At 37.8% G+C, this 15,011-nt stretch overlaps 2 pseudogenes; one reads left to right on the top strand and one right to left on the bottom strand.

Annotated features, from left to right (window-relative positions):
- Positions 1-4,444: 4,444 nt before the first annotated feature.
- On the top strand, positions 4,445-5,381 carry LOC100464871 (annotated as a pseudogene).
- Positions 5,382-10,735: 5,354 nt separating this feature from the next.
- The window catches only part of LOC100464620, a 10,078-nt pseudogene continuing 5,802 nt past the window's right edge, over positions 10,736-15,011 (bottom strand).

Raw genomic sequence — 15,011 nt, 5'->3', positions numbered from 1 at the left:
TTCTTGCCCTCGATTTTAACTAAACAAAGAGAGGAGAAAGTACCCCCCAAAGGCTATTTTCTCCTAATTTTCAGGCCCCCTGTGCTTAAGACTGAATTTTTAAATACTTTTTTATTATATTATGTTAGTGACCATTCAGTACACCCCTAGTTTTTGATGTAAAGTTCCATGATTCATTACTTGTGTATAAGAGCAGGTGCATCATTCAATAAAGACTGATTTTTGAAGTGAACTGGCCACCTTTTAAGAGTATGAACCATTATATTAATTGAGCTCTAAGGAAAACTTTGGTTCATTTCATCAGGCAAATAAAATATTGAGATGCATCATGAAATATTGGAGTATGAGACCATGGAGAAGAATGATAATCACATATTACATTATCCCCAAATGGGTCATCAACTCTCCTGATTAGCCCAGACCTTATGAATTAATGTTTAAAATCAGGACAATCCCTAGCATAAAGGGACCAGTTCAAAAGTCCGGTGAGGGACATGGACAAAGACAAATTATGGAAGGTGCAACCATTTTACTGAGGTTTCTGCATCAGCACCCTGTTGAAGGTCATAACAGGTTAGAATAATGTTTGCTAGGCACCCTGCACTCACAACCACAGTCTATCCCAAAGGATGTGCACTTATCGTTGAATTTAATTGTCACAAGAAGAATCATCAACATTAAACATGTAGAGTTTAACCCCTGGGAATAACTCTAATGCCAACACATAGAAATGATGCCCTATTCTACTTCTGGGAATGTTGTGTTTCCTTCATTACTAATATACACGCACTCTTTGCAAATCTCCACTCACATAAATCTTCTTGCGTTATTTCTAGAAATGTAGATAAAATTATGCCATTCTCCCTGACATCTCATGTCACTCAGAACAAAATCCAAATCCTTATCATGGTCTGATATTTCCTATATAATGCCCCAATAGCCTGTGCTTTAACAACCCTGGTGTCATCACCATTGTCCTGAAAATTCTTTAACCAGACCTATGTGAATGTTGCATCTACAGAATGGCTATTTTTTTTTTTTGAGTGTTCTTATCCATCTGTCTGTTTAGTCATTTATACCACTTTTTTCCCTTTATAGTACTAATCACTTTATAACATCAGATTGCAAATTAGAGTTTGTTGTTCTATTGTCTGTATCACTTACTAAATTTTAACTACATGATTGTAGAATTGTGCGTATCAAGATACAACAGTACTTAACAGCACTCCTATACAAATATAAAAAACAAAACAAACAAACATAACGTAATGAACATTGTTGGAGAGAATGAATGTTTCATAATTATGGTGACTGTATTTTTTATATTTATATGTTGGGCCGTCAGTTTTTATTTTTAGAAATTTATAAAAATCAAAGGACACCTATGATCCCCACGTCCATGCCCAACAATAGCAAGCAACTCTTTTTTTATAATAATATTTTTATTATATTATATTGTGTTAGTCACCATACAGTACATCCCTGTTTTTTGATGTAAAGTTCCATGATTCATTAGTTGCGTATATCACCCAGTGCACCATGCAATACATGCCCTCCTTACTACCCATCACCAGCCGATCCCATTCCCCCACACCGGTCCCCTCGGAAGCCCTCAGTTTGTTTCCCAGAGTCCATAGTCTCTCCTGGTTCATTCCCCCTATGTGTACCCCCCGCTTCATTCTTCCCTTCCTTCTCCTACTGATCTCCCTGTTTCTTATGTTGCATAAATTATTGAAACCATATGATAATTGTCTTTCTCTGCTTGACTTATTTCACTTACCATAATCTCCCCCAGTCCCATCCATTTTGCTACAAATGTTAGGCAATCGTTCTTTGTGATGGGTGAGTAATATTCCATTGTATTTATGGACTGCATCCTCTTTAACCATTTGTCTGTTGAAGGGCATCTTGGCCCCTTCCACAATTTAGCTATTGTGGGCAATGCTGCTATAAACATTGGGGTGCATCTGGCCCTTCTCTTCACTACGTCTGTATCTTTGGGGTAAATACCCAGTAGTGCAATGGCTGGATTATAGGGTAGCTCTATTTTTAACTTTATGAGGGACCTCCACACTTTCCAAAGTGGGTGTACCAACTTGCATTCCCACCAACAGTGTAAGAGGGTTCCCCTTTCTCCACATGCTCTCCAGATTTATTGTTTCCTTCCTTGTCAATTTTTGCCATTCTAACTGGCGTAAACTGGTGTCTCAATGTGGTTTTGATTTTAGTTCCCCTGATGGTTAATGATGTTGAACATTTTTTTTCATGTGTCTGTTAGTCATTTGTATGTCTTTGTTGGAAAAGTGTCTGTTCATATATTCTGCCAATTTTTTGATTTGATTATTTATTTCTCGTGTATTGAGTTTGAGAAGTTCTTTGTAGATCTTGGATACCAGTCTTTTACCTGTAGTGTCATTTGCAAATATCTTCTCCCATTCCGTGGGCTGCCTCTTAATTTTTTTGACTGTTTCTTTGGCTGTGCAGCAGCTTTTTATCTAGAAGAAGTCCCACAAGTTCATTTTTTCTTTTGTTTCTCCTGCCTTAGGAGATGTGTCATGAAAAAAATTGCTGTGGCTGATCTCAAAGAGCTTGCTGCCTATGTTTTCCTCTAGTATTTTGATGGATTCCTGTCTCACATCAAGGCCTTTAATCCATTTGGAGATTATCTTTGTGTATGGTGTGAGAGAGTGGCCAAGTTTCATTCTTTTGCATGTAGCTGTCCAATTTTCCCAGCCCCATTTATTGAAGAGACAGTCTTTTTTCCACTGGATGTTTTTTTCTTGCTTCATCAAAGATTATTTGCCCATAGAGCCGAAGGTCCATTTGTGGAGTCTCTATTCTGTTCCATTAGTCTATGTGTCTGTTTTTATGCCAGTACCATGCCGTCTTGGTAATCACAGTTTTGTAGTATAGCTTCACATCAGGCAATGTGATGCCCCCAGCTTTGTTTTTGCTTTTGAACAGTTCCTTGGTGATTCAGGGCCATTTCTGGTTCCACACAATTTTTTTGTTCCAACTCTTTGACAAATGTCATTGGTATTTTGACTGGGACGGCATTGAAAGTACAAACTTTTAATCTACAATTGAGGAGCATTTTCTTGCTTGTGCCTGCTTTTCTAGAACAGCTTTCCAATTGGTTGGCTATGCTGCCATCTGCTGTATAGAAACTGAAGTACAGAAAAAGGGAATGAGTACCCTCTCCAATATTAGAGTGACTTGACCTAGTCCAAAACATGGAATTAAGCCAGATCTTTTACAAAAGAGTAATAATTACTCAAGAAAATAAAATTAGGCATGAAAATTTGTGCATTTGACTTTGAGTTATGTCGATTTTCAAAAAATGGACACTGCATGACAGAAGAGAGAATATCCAAATAATACTTTAAAATTAGTGTGGGTCTCTCAACGTTTGCAAAACCCTTATAGTTCAAGGATAGTGATTTTGGGTGGTAGGCACATTTCTAAGGAAGTTGCAGAAGTGAAAAAGAATACTAGAGGTAGATTATGAACAATTTCCTGGCTGCAATAGTGCCCTTTGGTGAAGAAAGAACAGACATTAAAGATGTAGAAAAGAGCTAGGTACTAAAGGACTTAGAATTTAGCATATGGAAAGTTTCAGAATCACATAATCTAGTTACTACTGTAAATATGCTGTGTTACATTGACAGACACTGGGAAATATAGAGATTCCTGTGCCATTTTGTAAATTCTGAGGAATGTGCATAGCCAAGAGTTATAGAGAAAATAATGTTTAGTTATCTTGTGTATTTTTGTTGGTTATAATACTAAGCTTTATACTTAAGACACTTGTTGTAGTGCTTACCAAAGAAAATCGGAAGAGGAATATTCAATTTAGATATTAAACTTGATTCTATGAAAGCTGCAGTATTTTTTTAAAAGATTTTATTTATTTATTTGACAGAGACAGCCAGCGAGAGAGGGAACACAAGCAGGGGGAATGGGAGAGGAAGAAGCAGGCTCATAGCANCTCATAGCAGAAGAGCCTGATGTGGGGCTCGATCCCACAACGCCGGGATCATGCCCTGAGCCAAAGGCAGATGCTCAACCGCTGTGCCACCCAGGCACCCCAAGCTGCAGTATTTTTTTAAGATTTTATTTATTTATTTGACAGAGCGATAGCAGGAGAGCACAAGCAAGGGGAGCTGCAGAGGGAGAGGGAGAAGCAGGCTCCCCACTAAGCAGGGAGCCCAATGCAGGACTTGAACCCAGGACCCTGAGATCATGACCTGAGCTGAAGGCAGTTGCTTAACCACCTGAGCCTCCCAGGTGCCCCTGAAAGCAGCACTATTGAAAAAAAAAAGACAATTCATTCTAAACAAACATTCATAAAATAGATCTTTTTTGTGCTCCTGTTTTAATTTTTGTTGTATGCTTTGTTTTTGTCTTTATTTTTCTTTCAAAGGAGTTAAAACGGTACAATTTCATGGAGACATGGAATCAAACTTCGGATGACTTCATTTTGTTGGGGTTGTTTCCCTCAAATCAAACCGGCCTGCTCCTCTTGTTCCTTATCATCTTCATATTCTTTCTTGCCTCAGTGGGGAACTCAGCCATGATTCACCTCATACGCTTAGATCCCCGGCTCCACACACCAATGTACTTTCTCCTCAGCCAGCTCTCTCTCATGGACCTAATGTATATCTCAACCACCGTCCCAAAGATGGCATTCAACTTCCTGTCTGGCCAGAAATGTATCTCCTTCCTGGGATGTGGGGTTCAAAGCTTCTATTTCTGACCATGGCATGTTCTGAAGGTTTACTCCTGTCCTCCATGGCCTATGACCGTTATGTGGCCATCTGCCACCCCCTCCATTATCCCATCCGCATGAGTAAAATGGTGTGCGTGAAAATGATCATAGGATCTTGGATTTTGGGGTCTATCAACTCTTTGGCACACACGGTCTATGCCCTCCATCTCCCTTACTGCCGGTCCAGGGCTATCAATTAATTCTTCTGTGATGTACCAGCCATGTTGCCTTTGGCCTGTATAGACACCTGGGTCTATGAGTACATGGTTTTTGTGAGTACAAGTCTCTTTCTCCTCTTTCCTTTCCTTGGTATTACCGCTTCCTATGGACGGGTTCTTTTTGCTGTTTACCACATGCGCTCCAAAGAGGGAAGAAAAAAGGCCTTCACCACCTGTTCATCACATTATCTGTAGTGACCTTTTACTATGCACCTTTTGTCTACACCTACCTTCGGCCCAGGAATCTCTGTTCTCCAGCAGAAGATAAGATTCTGGCTGTCTTCTACACCATTCTCACTCCCATGCTCAATCCCATTATCTACAGCCTGAGGAATAAGGAAGTCCTGGGGGCCATGACAAGAGAGTTTGGGATATTCTTTGCCAAGAAACAATAATCATGTGTGTCCTCTTGTTTATTTTTCTTTTCCAGGTTAATTAGAACACACTAGAGCAGCAAAACCTAATAAAAATATATTGTGAACTACAAGTAATTTAAACATTTGTAGCAGCCACATTTGACAAGTGAAATTGATTAAAGTAATATATTGGTTTAAGATGTGGTTGATATATACAATGGAATATTACTCAGCTATCAAAAAGAATGATATCTCAACATTTGGTGCAACTTGGATGGCACTGGAGGAGATAATGCTAAGTGAACTAAATCAAGCAGAAAAAGACAATTATCATGTGGTTTCACTCATCTATGGAACATAAGAAGTAGGAAGATCGGTAGGAGAAGAAAGGGATAAAGAAAGGGGGGGTAGGGGTGCCTGGGTGGCACAGCGGTTGGGCGTCTGCCTTCGGCTCAGGGCGTGATCCCGGCGTTGTGGGATCGAGCCCCACGTCAGGCTCCTCTGCTGTGAGCCTGCTTCTTCCTCTCCCACTCCCCCTGCTTGTGTTCCCTCTCTCACTGGCTGTCTCTATCTCCGTCAAATATAAATAAAATCTTAAAAAAAAAAAAAGGGGGGGGTAATCACAAGGGAGAATGAAGCATGAGAGACTATGGACTCTGAGAAACAAGGACTTCAGAGGGGAGGGGGGTGGGGGAATGGGATAGGCTGGTGATGGGTAGTAAGGAGGGCATGTATTGCATGTTGTACTGGGTGTTATACGCAACTAATGAATCATCAAACTTTACATCAAAAGCCAGGGATGTACTGTATGGTGACTAAAGTAATATAATAGAAAATATTATTATAAAAAATAAAAAAAATGAAAGTATATATGATCAATAAAAATATATTTGTGATGTATAAAATATGGGTAATAGGATGTGAAATAACAAGCAATACAAGCATGAGAATTTGATGTTTATAAATCAGCTTACCTGTTGTCTTCCTTCATCTTAATTATAATTGACATCTCAAATTCATCTCATCCTAGCATCCTTTAATAAAACTCATTTCAGGGGCCTGATTTAATATAGAATTCTCACAATTTTCAATAAAAATACTGAGATCAAGTGATCTGCATAGAAATATGAGAAAATTTGACAATTTATTGTACATTCAAATAAAAATATATATATATTTAAGTGAACTTAAGAAATTGTTTGTACTTAAAGAAATTATTTCTTTAAAATTTAGGTCACAGCATGAACCATATTAAGTGAAATCAGAAATTTAAGGTTTCTGCTACAACATATAAAATATAAATATGACCTTGCACAGATTGAAATTATATGTTAATATGATATTAACTTATATTTCACAAACGTTTTACTACTGCTATTTCAGTAAATCACTTAAGTTACTTCAAGCCTTTCTCAAGGGGGTTATATAGAAGTATTAATTTTGTAGAAAAAAGTTAATTTTTAAGAGTCCATCCCCCAACTTTTGATTCATAGCCCAACTTCAATCTTCCTATATCTCTCTCTGGCCTTTTTAAAATTCTTCCTAAGTATTGTCATGACTTGAGTCTTTTTCAAATATAAAATGTATTCTTACACCTTGTTTCCCATGTTATTTTCTTAAAATATAAATACGATGCTATCATTCCACAATGTTTGATTCCCCATTGGATTCACAAAACTTGCAAGTCTTATATTCATTTTCAAGAGCTTCTAAAGTGTACATTATGTCTTTTTTAACTGTCTCTACAACTTAATCCACAAACTTAGTGTCACGATCACCTTTGACTACATTAAAAGCAAAATAGCCAGTTATTTTACCAGCAAAATGGATTTATTCAGGAATAACAGAGCAATTGCAATTGGAAGGGTAAAGCATAGACAATCAATATCAAAGGAGAGAGATGATATTAATAGTGAAAAGAAGGGAAATGGCTGGGACTTCTTAAATCAGAGCCCTTTGGAGGAAAGTGAGTGTGAGGGGTGGTAATGGTTTCTCATTGGTTGAGTTGCACCATATTCTTGTAAGCTGTGTTTGTTTGCTGTGAGAGGGAAAATAGGAGTTGCTCTGAGGCAGGAGGGGTATGCCTGTGACTCAGGGTCTAGTTGTTGGCTATACTACTCTATAGGACAATGAGATTTGTGATGATTTTGGGTGAGTACTCCAAGGGCATCCCCTTCCTTCACACATACAATGAGGAAAAGGGGAAGTTGCTCATTAGGAAGTCTAAGGGCAGAGGCTTTATTAGGCTTTTTTTTTTTAAGTTTCAAGAGTTAGGTCATCCTGATCTTTCTAAATAATAGGGTCCAGTTTGTAACTTTTTAGTAAAACATATAGAAATTGAACCATAAAAATAAAGTTTGGAATCCAATTTTGATGGTAATCAGCTAGCCTGAGAATACCTCATAATTGGCACTTAGTTTGGGGTTTGGGGAAGTTTAGGATGCTGCAAAACCCATCTGAATCTAAATATGCCCCCATTTCTGAGATCAGGTGCCTTTGAACCTTGAAACATTGAACCTTGGTTTCAGAAAACGGGTTTTTTTTCCTTTGTCCCTATAGACTTTGTCTCTTTAAGGTTAAAAGTTGTAATGCATAAGTGCGGTCTTCCTGTGAAGAGACCTGAGAAGGGGAGCAGGGAAGAAAATAATCTGTGTATTCTAACGAAGTAGAGCTTGCAGAAAACTTTGTTATCACCAGAATCAACCTTTAATGTTTGTGAAAAGTGAGAATGTCTCTATGTGAAATCCTGGGGCTACTAACCAGGTGTATCTCTACTCTTACTAAGTGAAAGCAAGCACATATTGGCTATTCTCATCAACTAGAATACTAAAACATACACTGCATAGGTTAATTACAGTGAAAAAAATGCTTTTAGTGAGAGTGGATGTCAGTAGTGTCTGGGGGTTAGGAACAAAAGGGTGCTGAAAGATAATAAAGTTATTTATTACTCTGAGGTCCTAATAAAGCTCTAGCCTCAATCACTGGGTTTTATCACAGGTAAAATAGGGGTATTATAGGGAACAGTGCAGGGGATAATAAGACCCTGAGTCTTATAATCTTCTATTATAGGCTTGATGCATTGAAGGGCCTTTTTATTTACAGGCTACAATTCTAGAGAGAGATTTTGAGAAATCTATTTGAATATTCATGGGAAGTGCACTGTGGATTCTCACGATATCACTTGAAGACTTTGCCCATAAAGAGGATGGTCGCTGATCCAAAAGGAGCAAATGATCAATGTTCCCTGACTCAGCAAAAGGCCATTAGAGATGGAGTGAGTAATGATGATGAACGGTCATTTAATTCACCTGTTGGCTATTTTGATTACCATCAAATTCTAGAATTATATTTTGCTTCTGAGAGAAAAATCATCCAGCAAAATATTTTTAAAGAAATTGTGGCACAATTGATTAATAGGGGAGTAGGAACTAAAGAGAGAAAGTTGAGTATCTCTAAAAAGGCCTAAACATAAAGAAATAAGTTTAGAAACAAGAATCTGTTGAGGTTTATTGGAGACTCCAGTATTTAAACCATTTTAATACTGCAAAGTAAAGGCTGCTTTATAGTAGTGGAGTTGAGTGCTGAGTGTATCTCCAGTGTCAATAAAAACAAAGAGGGATTCATCACCAATTTGTTCCTTCAAGCCAATTAAGAGGGAGAATTGGGAAAATCCCCCACAAATCTTGGAGCCCGATCTTTGGTAATTAGGAAGACATTGGAAATGATGGATAGTGGGCTAACAGTTTCTGGGGCACTAAACATTGTAACTCTGTTTTTATCCACTGTTCTGGGTCCTTTAAATAATAATAACAGAGACCATGTGATTTTTTACTTTGCTTAAAGGCATCCGTTTGCTGCAGTTGAAAATTAATAATTTTAGTGGTCTTTATTTTAGTTGAATCATGTAAGGCATGGATGAGCTCATATGACAGATTAACTAAATCTGAAGAGGATAGTTTCCCATTCCATCCTGTTACTTTTAAGTAGAAGAGAAAGATCCTGGTTCAGCTCCTCAGTGAACAGGTAGTTAAAAGCTACCTAAGTGGAGTCAACATTTAAAAGAAGACCAGAGTTTTATTTAAAAACAATCTGGAGCTGGCTATAATAATCATGAATGGGCTTATTGGGCTTCTGGATACAAATCTAAATCTTACTTGATGGTTTTTGGGACAGTCCAAGGGATTGCCTGGTAATGTTGCTTAGCAATTGCACAAACTTGATCATCTGACAAGGCAGGGAAATAGTACCCCATTTGTAGTTCTAGAGATCTTTCAGGATTATCCCAGTTGCCAGTGTTTATCCAGTGTGGGGCTTGACCCTCACTGAAAATCATGTGAACTGGCTGATATAAATCTGGGAAACTAGGTTGATGGGTTTGAATAACTATATTAGATTTATCAGCAAATTTATGAGGATCCTCAGTTACATCAGTAAAGTCTTTGACCATAGCTTGTGATTCAGTTTATGATATGAAGTATGATAAATGAGAGGCTTAGTGTTTGGATCCTCAGAGGGCCTGACAGGGTCAGGTTTTAACAGTTTTATGAGAGAAGAAAGTGAGAAGAGATTCAGGGAATTTTAGTGAAAAAGCACAGGGTATAAAGACGGTGGGGCTGGCAGAGGAAAGGAAAGGAAGAAGGAGCTGCATGCTGGGTGCTTGCATAGATCACCCTGTATAACCAGAGACAGAGGGAGGGGGGAGAAGAACCAGAGTTGGGACCTGAGACAAAGAGAATGCAGGAGGGGAGAAAAGTCCTCAAAAATTGTTATGTCTTCCTATAGTTGCTTGCCAAAGTTAATTTAGAAATGATATTTTGTAAAGTGGTGATTTTAGAATCCTGAACACCTTTGAAGCCTCAGGGTATGGATTAAAACAGGCATTCCATTCAGGTAAAATTAATTAATTAATTAATTAAAAAAAACACAGGAGCCATAGTTTTCTAATTTAGTTTTGAGAAAAACAAGTTTGGGGAGATGAAAAGTTTCCCATAATAACAATTGGGGTTCTAAGTTATCTTTAGATAAATCGATTCATTTAATTAAAAATATGCATGAGGAGGAATCATAGATTTTAAACATAAAACTGGCTGGTGTTTTAGGGGAGAATTTAGAAGATTGGGATCCCACTAGTCAAAACCAGAGGCTCAGAAAACAAAACAATAACAACAAACAACAACAAAAACAAAAACCAAAAACAAATGCCAGAAAGGAGAAAGCCTTCATAAAAATAAAAAAAAGTATAAAACCTTTAAGCAGATTCCAAATAAAATCTGGAGAGCTCAAAATGCAAAGTGACCAGGGCTTGAAACCAGAGGAAAACTTACCCTTAATCCCCAGGGCCAGTGAGAAAGCAGTGAGCTCAATGATCTCACTGAGTACTGTCACCACCTTGCTCACCAGCCTCCAAGTTGTTGTTGGTCATCTCTGGATCTCATTTCACTGACACCAAGTAATGTTGATCTTCAAAGAAAAACAGTTATTTTAAAAGTAGTTTTATAGAGGAATATCAGAGTATTGTAATAAAGACATGCAAGTTATGGCAAACCACAGGTAAGTCTGGATATCAGAGGAGAGGAATGTTACTATTTTACAAAGAAAGGAATGTTACTATTTTACAAAGAAAAGAGGGGATACTTTGAATTCCAGTCCATTGGAGGAAAATGAGAGTGCTGGGTATTGACAGTTTCTCACTGGTTCAGTTGTGGTATTTTCTTACTGGCTGAGCTTATTTCTGGGCAAGGGGAAACTCTTTCTTCCTTCCGCTGCAGTAGTAAAGTAGGCTTCTTCTGTTTGGAATGCAAGGTATGTCTCTTCCTCTTGAGGTTTGCAATAGAGGACATATGAAAGGGGATGGGAGCTCCCCCTCCTGGCCTCTCAAATCCATTTTAAATGAGGTTTCCCTTACTCAGTTTTACACCTGAGACCTCTAGACTGTCCATGTAAACTTCCATTCACTTGCAGATGTGATGTTTAGCTTAGGTTATTTGTCACTCCTGGGAAGTTCTTCTGTACATTTTGTCTTGTATTCCATTTTTTCAACTTCTTATTTAAATTCTAGTTATTTAACATATAGTGTAATACTAGTTTCAAGAATAGAACTTAGTGATCCATCAGTTACATATGTTCATCATAACAAGCGCCCTTCCTAATTCCCAACATGCATTTAACCTATCCCTTCACCCACCTGCCCTCCAGCAACACTCAGTTTGTTCTCTATCATTAAGTGTTTCTTGTGACTTGTTTCCTTCTTTCCCCCCTTATTTTTCCCTCTATGATCATCAGTTTTGTTTCTTAAATTCCATGTATGATTGAAATCATATGGTATTTGTTTTTTTTCTCACTGACTTACTCTGCTTAGCATAATACACTCCAGCTATATCCGTGTCATTGTGAATGGCAAGATTTCATTCTTTTTGATGGCTGAGTAATATTCCATTACATGTTCCATGATATATGTGTGTGTGTGTATATATATATATAGAGGGAGTCTTCTTTTTCCATTCAACAATCCATGGACATTTGGGCTCTCTCCACAATTTGGCTATTGTTGATAATGCTACTCTAATCCTCCAGGTGCATGTATGCCTTTGAATCAGTACTGCATTTGATAAATACCTTTGCATAAATACCCAGTACTTCAATTGCTGAATTATAGGGTAGATGCTGCACATTTTTTAAAAGACTGCCAATCTGGGGCGCTTGGGTGGCTCAGTTGGTTAAGCGACTGCCTTCAGCTCAGGTCATGATCCTGGAGTCCCAGTATCGAGTCTTGCATCAGGCTCCCTACTCAGCGGGGAGTCTGCTTCTCCCTCTGACCCTCCCCCCTCTCATGCTCTCTCATTCTCTCTCTCTCAATAAATAAAATCTTTAAAAGAAAATAACACTGCCAATCTTAGTTTCACCAATTTATTAAGACAAAACTCAAAATTCTCCTCCCATCTCATCCACAATTAATCTCTCTCTCCATATCTAAATTCCTATAATGCTTATGATGACTTTTTATAGAACCTTCTCCATGTCTATTCTGTGCCTTCTTTTAAATTGCAGCTATTGAAACATAGTAATAATTAGAACGCACATATTAGTGAGCATTTAGTAATTGTAAATGATTCACCTACATATACAAATTAGCCTTCACTACAATATTATGGTTCTGATATTTGGTCCACTTTAAATGAACACATGGGAGCTTGCAGGGAGGTAAAAAATCCTGCCCTAGATCAGAGATCTGGAAGGATTCCATCTGTATTTGGAAGATAGTTTTTGTTTGTTTGTTTGTTTGTTTGTTTGTTTTATCAGAGCTGAGGCTCTTGCTCTTCACATTACCCTATATGAATAAGAGTTTGACAGTTTGGTCTGTGTTTCTGTTATACTGTGATTTTTTTGTAAGAAATAGATTTGATTTTTATCATCCCCCATTCCTGACACAGAACTCCTAAAACAACTGGAATTTTCCAGGTAGAGCTATAAATTTATAAATTGTTGTGTGAATTAGGTCACTTTTGAAAACCCCTAAATACTAATAATGAGGGTTGGCTGGGTACCTGGATGGTCAGTCGGTTAAGTGTCTGCCTTCAGCTCAGGTCATGATCCCACCGTCTTGGGATTGAGTCCAACACTGGGCTCCTTGCTCAGCAGGGAGCCTGCTTCTCCCTATGCCTGCTACTCCTCCTGCTTGTGCTCTCTCTCTCTGACAAATAAATAAATAAAATCTTAAAAAAGAATACATTTTTCTGCTATAAATATGATATTTAATTTTTAGCTTTTTGTTTTAATTTTTGGACTTTTTACTATTGATTTGATCTCTAAAAATCACCAATAATATGATTCCTCATTTGTCAAAACTAGTCTTCAGAATTTCCCTTGGCCACATGTAATTGGAAGGTTGCTGTGGAAATTCATTTACCTCCACTAACTCTTTATTAATTCTAGGTATGTATTGAGCCCTTCCTATCTGATGCTCACTATTCTTGTTACTGTGTAAAAGTTATGGACAAGTAGATACAGCCTCTGACTTTGTGGACCCCACATGCTGGTTTGAGCCATACACTTACAAAGTGTACATTTTATAGTCACACTGGACATTAATAATATCAGGGAGAGAAATGTCACAATATCAAGTAGGGTAGTCAGAACGGCCACTCTGACATGATAAAGAGGGTGGTCTCTTAACCTAAAAAAGAACCCCCCAAGCCCTGGAAGGACTGAGGAGCAAGAACAACAGAAAGCAGTAGGTGTGAGAGATGGAGAACATGTACATATGAGCAGTTTCACAATCAGGTCAGGGTAGGAAGTCTGGACTGTAATCTAAACGTAGTGGAAACCTTGCAGGGAAATATCTTCTAAAGTGCAAATGTCCAAATATGTTTGGCCATTTTCAACTGAAGTGAGCTCCAGTTTAAATATCTGAAAGTTCAGCAAAATGGAAAATTCTATCGCAGCTACTACTTGTAAAAAAACGCACTCTGTGAACTTGAAAACTTTATTTTCTTTTAAATTTTAGGTTTAGGTCTTGTAGAAATATTAAACTTCTAGTTCTTCCAAGGAATCACAATTATTTGCATCTGTAATCATAATCCTGGGTAAATAATACATAAGAAGACTATTCCTGTCATGAGGCCAGACTACATTTTCCTGTCTCAGTCTCCCTCCCAATTCTGAGAACTAATCATCAACATAATCACAGAGTGAAATAGGAATGGAATCTTTTTTTTTTTAAGATTTTATTTTTACTTATTCGACAGAGAGAGAGACAGCCAGCGAGAGAGGGAACACAAGCAGGGGGAGTGGGAGAGGAAGAAGCAGGCTCATAGCAGAAGAGCCTGATGTGGGGCTCGATCCCATAACGCCGGGATCACGCCCTGAGCTGAAGGCAGAGGCTTAACCGCTGTGCCACCCAGGCGCCCCAGGAATGGAATCTTATAGCAACTTATTAACTTCTTGATGAAATGCCCAATGAAAAACCCTAGACCAAAACAGAAAAAAGTTACTCTTGGGTCTAGTAAAATATAACTTCTGAAGGTGTTCTTTACAGATGTACTTACTCTAATGTAAACTATCTCATGGAATCTATTGCTTAATGAAATATGCATTGTTGTCCAAAGCAAACATCTAGAAACAGGAAAACTGCCCATCAACAAGAAACTTGTTAAGTAAATCCTGGTGTATCATTCTACTGGAATACTGGACATGGGTGAAAGAAGTGGAAACAGCTCTTTGTGCACTTATATGGGACAATTTTAAGATACATTATTAAGTGAAAGGGAAAAAGGGGACATATTTCTAGTAACTGCAAATTAGTTGATTCAGGTTGTCCTTTTAGATGAAGTCAACTAAATACATCTGTATGAAACATTATAATAGTTTGTTTTTACCCAGAACTGGATATTAAACTTGAGTCACTATAGACAACAACAACAACAGCAAAAAGAAACATTATAATAAATTCTGAATAAAATCATCACAACCNCTATTCGTGTATAGAAATGCAACTGATTTCTGGGCATTGATTTTGTATCTAATCCTTCTAATCAGAGCCGACAGGAAAAGCATTAATGTTGATCTTGCCCAACATAGTCATTTTGTGGATGAAAACACTAAGACTAAAACAGTTACATATCTTCCAAAAAAAAAAAAAATGTGATCAAGCAATTGAAGGAGAAAATTTGA

Source organism: Ailuropoda melanoleuca, unplaced genomic scaffold (genome assembly GCF_002007445.2).
Source record: "Ailuropoda melanoleuca isolate Jingjing unplaced genomic scaffold, ASM200744v2 unplaced-scaffold7480, whole genome shotgun sequence".
In the NCBI taxonomy this organism is placed as follows: Eukaryota; Metazoa; Chordata; class Mammalia; order Carnivora; family Ursidae; genus Ailuropoda; species Ailuropoda melanoleuca.
Note: the sequence above shows the minus strand (reverse complement) of the source record. Positions and strands in the feature narration are given on the sequence as shown.